This window comes from Hylobates moloch, unplaced genomic scaffold, assembly GCF_009828535.3.
Source record: "Hylobates moloch isolate HMO894 unplaced genomic scaffold, HMol_V3 SCAFFOLD_11, whole genome shotgun sequence".
Classification (NCBI taxonomy): domain Eukaryota; kingdom Metazoa; phylum Chordata; class Mammalia; order Primates; family Hylobatidae; genus Hylobates; species Hylobates moloch.
This window is the reverse complement of record NW_026652286.1, coordinates 27,331,936-27,341,292: the sequence shown is the minus strand read 5'-3', so window position 1 is coordinate 27,341,292 and position 9,357 is coordinate 27,331,936.

The window sequence follows — 9,357 nt, the reverse complement described above, 5'->3', positions numbered from 1 at the left end:
AATACAGCCTTCCACTTTTCCTTTATTTAAAGGCAGCCTTCAAGCAGTGCTGCTTGTTCTTCAATGTCTTGCAGAGCTTTCTGTTCATTCCTTAGTAAAACAAGCGTTTTGGTGTTTCAGATTCACTGTGTGTGCACCACAGGACTGTTACACGAGGCCATGGGAAACTAGCAGAGGCTCAGGAAGTAAATGTAATTAAGAAACAGATCCTACGTTGTATTTGAATCACCCTCCTTCCTTTCCGATGGCTAAATCTTTCTTATGGGGTGAAACTTTTCGTGCCAGGATCTTTCTTTTCTTTGGACGCGTTATCTCCCAGGAAGCTCCTCAGACCCCAGCAAGTAGACTGGGTGTCCTGTCCCAGTGGCTGGATAAATAGGCTCAGATATTTCAAATTCTTAGTTAGAATTAAACTGGAACTTGTTTTATATTTACATGAAACTGAATAATTAGTGATAATATTGAAATTAATAATAATTGGCCGGGCGCGGTGGCTCACGCCTGTAATCCCAGCACTGTGGGAGGCGAGGCGGGTGGATCACCTGAGGTCAGGAGTTCAAGACCAGCCTGGCCAACATGGTGAAACTCTGTCTCTACTAAAAATACGAAAATTAGCCGGGCGTGGTTGTGGGTGCCTGTAATCCCAGCTACTCGGGAGGCTGAGGCAAGATAATTGCTTGAGCTCAGGAGGCAGAGGTTGCAATGAGCGGAGATTGCGCCACTGCACTCCAGCCTGGGCGACAAGAGCAAAACTGTATTGCAAAATAATAATAATAATAATAATGATAATAATAATAAAGACTGACTTTCTTTTAGTGCTTAATATGTACTAAGTACATTAAGTGCTTCACATCCCATGTCTCACTTAATTTTCACAAGTCCCCTACTAAATAAGTAATGTTATAATCCTCATGTTACAGATAAGGAAACTGAGGTTTAGAGAGGTCACTTGCTTTGAGAGACACTATAGCTTTGAGAGAATCTGTTTGGTTTAGTTGTTTAAGCCAGAGCTCTGCAATTCAAATGCTGGCTCTCCTACTCTCTAATTTGGTAACTTGTAGTGAGCTGCTTCACCTCTTGGTGCCTCAGCTCCCTTATCCATAATAAGGGTGGATCACCTGAGGTCAGGAGTTCAAGACCAGCCTGGCCAACATGGTGAAACTCTGTCTCTACTAAAAATACAAAATGTATCCATAATAATCACAATTCCTGATTTATAAGGATGTTCACAATTTTTTTTTTTTAAGGAGGAGAGTTGAAACCCAGTTTGCTTCAGGCCACTACATGGTCTTTCTAAGGTGAAGACTATGTTCATTCTCTTTATGGATATTATATCTTAATACCATGTCCTTCCACAGTGAATTTCTCCTTTAACTGGGCAGCAGTATGACTCAAGGAGTTTTTAAAACTGCTGTTCCTAATTCAGTAGGTCTAGGGCAAACTCAGGCATCTTTATTTTTCTAAAGCTTCAAGGGATGTCCATGTGTAGTCAGAATTGCAAATCGCTGCCATGTGGCCATGTGTTATACTGTCACAGCACACTACCAGTGCTGTGTGGTATCTAATTTGAACTTTGCTATAAACCTATGCAATAAGCAGATTTGCCATTACCCTCAACTTACAGATAAAAAGACTAAAACTAAGAGCTTGACCAAATGTACATAGCTAGTCAGTATACAAACTGGGGCTTATACTTGGGTCATACGACTCAAAAACTTATGGTCTTTCCATGTTGTTGGAGAGAACAAGACTGATTTTTTAAAAAATAAGGCCTTTCATATGCATTACTTCCTCCTCTTTCCTGCAGTGGCTGCTTCGGTCCATATTTTCATCCCATAGTTACTTCGGCAAGAGCTTTCACCAGAAGTCCCCTCCTGTCTTTATCTCTTCCTTGAACACTACCTTCGGCTTAATCTTTAACCATTAAGTGCAGAGTTCATCAAGTAACTCTTTTGTTTAAAAATGACCAATATTTGTCCTGTTTACTGACTATATTAGTCCACTCTCACGCTGCTAATAGACATACCTGAGACTGGGTAATTTATGAAGGAAAGAGGTTTAACTGACTCACAGTTCAGCATAGCTGGAGAGGCCTCAGGAAATTTACAATCATGGTGGAAGGGGAAGCAAACATATCCTTTTTCACACGGTGGCAGGAGAGAGAAGAATGAGAGCTGAGCAAAGGGGGAAGCCCCTTATAAAACCATGAGATCTTGTGAGAACTTACTATCATGAGAATAGCATGGGGGAAACTGCCCCCACGATTCAATTCCTTTCCACCGGGTCCCTCCCACAACATGTGGGATTATGGGAACTACAATTCAAGATGAGATTTGGGTGGGGACACAGCCAAACCATATCAACATCTGTAGTGGGTTGAATGGTGGCCCCCAAAAAGACATGTCCTCATCCTAACCTCTGCAACGTATGAGCGTGAACTTATTTGGAAAAAGGGTCTTTGTAGATGTAGATAATTTAAGGATCTTCATATGAGGTCATCCTGGATTATCTGGGCAGGCCCTAAATCCATTGACAAGTGTCCTTATAAGAGACAGAAGACATAGACACCAGAAGACCATGTGAAGACAGAGGCAGAGATGGGAGTTTTACAGCCACAACCCGAGGAACACCTGGAGCCATCAGAAGTGGGAAGATGGAAGGGAGCATTCTCCCCTAGAACCTGCAGAGGGAACATGGTCCTGCTGACACTTCAATTTCAGACTTCTGAGAGAGTAAGTTTCTGGTGTTGTAAACCATCCAGTATGTGGTCATTTGTTACAGCAGCCTTAGGAAACTAATATACCAGCTCATCACCTCTTTTTGACTTTCAGGGACCATGACATCTGTGGCTTCCCTGCTAATCCAGCCCTGGTCTTGCATAAATCCTCTGCCCATCTGGTTGTTCCTTCACTGTCTTCTCCCTGGGACCCTCAGGTCTCCTTGTGTGCCTTCCCTCATGTTGCCTCCTCATCAGAAAGAGGACATGCCCTCTCAACAGAGTTCCCCTTCAGAAGGGAACTGGCTTTTGAGGTGGAGTGATAGTGGGGGAGGAGATGAGATCTCTGGGAACATGGTGGTATAGTAGGCAGGGTGCTCTTTGCCAGTCAGTTCCTTGACGTGTTTTCTAATTTTTTTTTTTACCAGCCTCAACCCTTCCTTTTGTTGCCTGCATTAAAGAGTGTGTCTAAGATCCACTACTTGCACAAGTCTTGCTACATTCTTGGATGTCATCCATAAAGTATGTTTGACTAGTTGACCTCTTGCTCTCCAGGTCTCATGCATAAGGTGTGGTGAAATCTACCCCATGAAAACATTTTTCTTGAGCACCTACTAAGTGCCAAACACTGCCCCAAAGCTGGGGCTGTAGCAGTGAGATAGATGTGGTGGCTGACCTCACAGAGCAGAGTCTTCCTGTTGATAAATACTGTGCTTATCTAGTTGGACTTGACTAAGGTCACACAGCTACTAAGTGGATAGCCAGGATTCAAATCTACTTCCGTCTGACTGCAAAGTTGCTTTCTACCACGTCATGTGTATCAGTTTGGGTCCTGGCAAGAAACAGAGAACGTGTTCCAATGGAGTAACTGAGGGAGAATTTAGTGAAAGATTATTTACAAGGAAGCAGGAAGGGTTAAAGATAACCCAACAAGGAATGGTGCTGTGTCTCAGTGCTAGCAACAGCGGGGAGCCATTTCTACTCCTAAGTCTAAAAGGTTGAGGCAAGGAGGTGGTTACTGGAACCTGGAGAGAGTGCCTGTAGCTGTCAGGGAGGCTATCAGACAGGAGTGCAGCTCTTGGGTCGAGGAATAGCAGTCTCACAGCAGGGATTCAGGGGAATAAAGCCCTTAACCCATACTCCTCCTCTGCTTCAATTTCCTGCTGGTGACTTATCACCAAGGTAGGTGATAGGTCAAGGAGGACAAGTAGACTGGGTGATGCAGGCCTTAGAGGTCAGCTGTGGAGTCACAGAAAAGGATACAGAGAGTGGAAAGTGGATTTGGAGGGGCAAATGAAAAATGTGCCTGTAATCCCAGCACTTGGGAGGCTGACACAGATAATCACTTGAGCTCAGGAGTTCAAGACCAGCCTGGGCAACATGACAAAACCCTGTTTCTGAAAAAACAAACAAAAAAAAACAGGCATGATGGTTCATGTCTGCAGTCTCAGCCACACGGGAGGCTGTGGGAGCTTGAACCTGGGAGGCAGAGGTTGCAATGAGCTGAGATCATGCCACTGCCCTCCAGCCTGGGCGACAGAGCAAGATCATATCTCACAAAAGAAAGAAAAAAGAAAAATGTCCAACATACCAGTGTTTCCCAAACTTTACTCCTTCAGATACTATTTTCATGAATTTACCATATCCCATGTTTACTCTACACTCAGCTGTACTTAATATTTTATGAAAATTTCCTCTTTCTTTTAAACTTTGTTAAATGTACTACTAGTAACAGGTACTAATAAATGTATTAATGGTAATTAAGGTAATATTTCACTACCTTGAATAGAAGAAAACCATAAAAAATAAATCGAATAAAATCAAGTTTGCTAAATTTTAAAACCTAAAATTTAACAATAATTATAAAGGATAATGTATCATGTGATGTCCTTCACAGGCTGGTCCCTACCTGCCTCTCTAGTCTCCCTTCCCCTGCCCTGTCCCTGCCCCATGCTTCCATCCCTCCATTTCAACCATATTTGTTTTTGGCCCTTCAAAACCAGCCATACTTCTACCTACCACAGTGCTTTTATATAGGTTATTCCTTTGGTATATATCAGTAAGAGGACATACCCATGAGTGCTAGGGAACCTGAAGAATTCAACAAATACAGTGCTATCAGCTAAAAGCAAGAAGAATTATGCTTTCCTGAAAACATTCTAGAATTACACAGGTATCACTCATGATTTTGTCATTGATCTGGATATCCAGGTTCTTGTCCTGGCACCAAAGTTTAATCCCAAGATCTTAGATCATATATTTAATAAGCGTGTGACTCAGTTTCTCCATCTATAAAAACAATTAGCTATCAAGAACATGATAGATACACCGAATCAACTACCTAAACTGTTGAATGCAATTCGTGATTGTATTTGTTATGTGAGAGCAGAAAATTACAATACTTTCTTTCAGACACCTACCTTTACCAGATATCTTAGTCATGCTACAGTTATTTAAAGCTCTCTTTTGTAAAAAAAAAATTATCCAGCATTCATATTTATGAATAAATTAGATAAATGGGGAACAAGTATAGCCACTTTAGATACTATTTAACATCCATTCTCTTTTCTTTCTATAATAGTGACCTCTACTTTCCTTGGGGACATTATTTCCTCCCCCACTCCCAGACATGTGGGAAGAGATAGCTCCACCCAGCTTCATTCCCAGAGCCACAGTGACAGTCAGGAGGTTTTATCAGAACTAAGGAGATACAGCTGGGGACTTCTTGCAATTAAGCTCTTTCTGCTGGACTTGAATCGAGGGGGATATACTTGATAGCTTCAATCATCCATTCTCCCCATTTATCTACCTTACTGTATGCCCTGAAGAAAACTGGTCTGCACAGTATAAGTTCATTCTAGCTTCTGGTTGAATTTAGACAATGAAGAGTATGAGCAAGAGTACAGCCTTTGGGTCATCTTGCAGGGTCTGAGAGTAAGACCGACGTGAAGAGAAATAGAGCCACGGCTGGGAGAGGGACTGGGTCCTGGCCCCATTGGCTGACTGGCTGATTCTGGTCATGCCAAGACTATTATATACACTGATTCTTCAGTTGCATAAGCCAGGACATTTCATTGTTTTTTTTTTTTTTTTCCTCAAAACATTTTGAGTTTGGGGCTTCAAACACGTGAAACAGAGTCTTAATGAAGGTATTACTAAAAATATAGCTCTGAAGTGAAGATGCATGGATCACTGATCCTGAGGACTCTGAATCTGACCTAAATATAGTTCCAGTCTCCATAAGGCCCCATCCTACAGCAGATCCTGTTTTGAGATTTCTCTGAGATTCTGTCTCTCTCTTATACGTGATGTGTAGCCTTACAATATTACAATATTCACCATCTTTACCCAACATGAGTCAGTCTGTTCCTTGGAGCAAAGTGAATGTAATGAAACGGTTCCCATCTTACAGATGGGGAAATGGAGGCCAAGATATATGAAGAGACTTCATCAAAGGCAAACCCGAACATGGCAGGCAGGTCTCTGGCCAAGGATCTTTCCATGCTACCTCCGTTTCCTTATGTCCCCTTTCCCTCCTTCCCTATGCTTTCCCGTTTCCCTTTGCCCTGAATTTTTGTGGTCCAGTTGCTCTAGGAGCCTAGGTCTTGTCATATTATCTCAGCACTTGGATGAGAAGGTTCCAGCTGTCAGAGAAGGAAAGGCATGGACTTGTTTTTCTCTGAGTTTCCTTCTGTTTCTGTATGCTCATTTGGCATTCAGCATGTGCTACCCTATGAAAGTTTGGGGGATGTTTTATAATGTTGCTTAACTTTATTTAGCTTCCCAAGTATTTATGAACTGCCTTCAAGATGAGAGTGAGTTTAGCTGGTGTCCCTGATTCATCTCGGAAAAATCTATTATGCCTAGCACAGTATCTGGCTTGCATTAGATAATCAGTAAATATCCATTGACAAGATTGACTAAAAGAATCTTATGTTAGGCAAAATGCTGGCTAAGCTGCTGTAACAAAATTACGGTGGCTCCAACAGAACAGAAGTTTATTTTTCTCTCACTGCCCAGAGGTGTGCAGGCAGTCCAGGGTGGGCAGGCGGCTCTGTTCTATGAAGTCATCCAAGGACTCCTTGCCCTGCTATCCTCTAGGTAGTGTCTTTCTCCTCATGGTCAGAGCTGGTTTACCAGTACATTCACATTCTGGCCTAAGAAAAGGGGGAAAGGGAAAGTGAAGGGAAAGGGAAAGTGAAAGGAAAGAAGGTAACTTCCTTATAAAGATGTGATTCAAATGTGCACATATTACCTCTGCTTGCTTCTCATTGACTAAATCGCTGTCAAGTGCTCATGCTAGCTTGCAAGCGTGTTGCAGGAAGTCAGGGACCCCGAATGGAGGGACCGCCTGGAGCCGTGGCAGAGGAACATAAATTGTGAAGATTTCGTGGACATTTATCTGTTCCCAAATAATACTTTTATAGTTTCTTATAGTCTTTATAATTTCTTATGCCTGTCTTTACTTTAATCTCTTAATCCTGTTATCTTCGTAAGCTGAGGATGTATGTCACCTCAAGACCACTGTGATAATTGTGTTAACTGTACAAATTGATTGTAAAACACGTGTGTTTGAACAATATGAAATCAGTGCACCTTGAAAAAGAACAGAATAACAGCAATTTTTAGGGAACAAGGGAAGACAACCATAAGGTCTGATAGCCTGCAAAGTCATTATATATATATACACACACACATTATATATATATATTACATTATGTGTGTGTGTGTGTGCGTGTGTGTGTATATATATATATGTCCAAGAGTAATGAAAACATGTTACTGCAGAAAGACTGGTCCAATAATGTTCATAGGAGCCTTATTCATAATTAGCCAAAAGGTAGAAACAAACCAAATGTCCATCAACAGGAGAATGTTTAAACATGTTGTGGGATATTCATACTGGAATACTGGAAGGCTACTCAGCAATAAAAAGGAATGAATTCCTGATACATGAAACAACCAGGGCTGATTTACTCATTTAGCATAGTAGGCACAGTTCTGGGGCCTGTGAAAATAAACTTTTAGGTGGAAGAAAATGTTTGAGGTGGAAGAGATTGTCATATTCATCTTTATAGCAACATAGTCACAAGACATAATTTTTGATTATATAGTTTGTCATATTCATCTTTATAGCAACATAGTCAGAAGACATAATTTTTGATTATGTAAATAGTGTGTGTGCATAAAATGAAGGGGCTCATGAAGTGCTTAGGGCCCATAGAAATCATAATGCAGCCCTACAAACAAGAATAAATATTAAAATATGTGTTAAGCCAAAAACCTGGGACACAAAAGAGTACATGCTGTACTCTTAAATAGAATTCTACAACAGGCAAAACTAATCTATGTTGATAGTGACCAGAAAGTGGTTGCCTCTGGAGTGGGGAGAGATTGCCAAGAAGGGAATGAAGGCACTTTCAGGGATGGCAGACATGCTCTGTATCTTGTTTTTGGTGGTGGTTATTTAGGTGTATATACAATCTTCTAAAATCATGGAACAGAACCTTTAGGATCTGTACATTTTATTGTATATTAATTATGCCACGATTTTAAACAAAGAAAGGGGAAGAATAGACAGGGTACAATGAATAATTTCTGTGACAGATTTGATAAATGAATTACTAGGACAGCGTTTGCTGACGAGGTTTAACATTGCATTCTTGTAGAAAAGCTTTAGGAACTCAAAGGGAAGAGCCCAGGCGCTGTGACAGGCCAGTGGGGAATGAAACACACTGCTCCGTATCAATCAAGCTTTTTTATTGCAAACAACAGAATATATCTGGTAAGCTTATAGCACAGGAATTTATCAGAAGAATAACAGGAAGTACCGTATTCACAACAGTCTCTGAAAACAGGCAGGTATTTAAGACACGATCAGACCATCAGATGGCTGGTGGATCATATGATACCATAGTCTTATACCCTTGCCCCAACCAACCCACATATACCTCAGGCCTTCACTGCATCTTTGCATTACTCCTCCAAAACTGAAAACCTATGTGTGAGCCTCTGGTTGACTGAGCCTAGGCAAAGCCTACGTATAATAACTCCCATGGAGATGGAAGAGGGAATGTGTTTCATTAGCTTCTAGATGGGAGGTGGGGCCCCCAAATGACCAATGTTCCCAACACAACCTGAACAATCTGAAATTATTCAGATTTCTGCTTGTCATTCTAACATCTGTTCAGGACTTCCAAGATCCAGGACAGGTCCAGTGTAGATAGCTGTGTTCCAAACTACTAATCTGGGCTAGGAAGCCTTAATCACAGGTGTGGAAGGTCACCCAAGTTCAACTATCTAGGTGACCGAATTAGGCCAGGACCTGGGCAGGGAGACCAGTTATTCTGGGGATATATAATGAGAGCTTGAATTACATGGGAGAAATATTTGTAAGGCAGATGGGATAACAGGACCTGATAAATCTGTAATGTGGAAAGTCTAGAAAAGAAAGGAATCAAAGGAGATAGCCTGATTTCTGACTTGACAGGGTAGAAGGAGGGGTGTGTGTGTGTGGGTGTGTGTGTGTATGTGTATGTAGGGACAGTGACACCCAAGACAGGCTAGGAATAGGTTTGTTTTATTCCTGTTTGGGGTGGTTGGGTGGGCAGGGTTAAGTTTTTGACATGGTGAATTTGAGA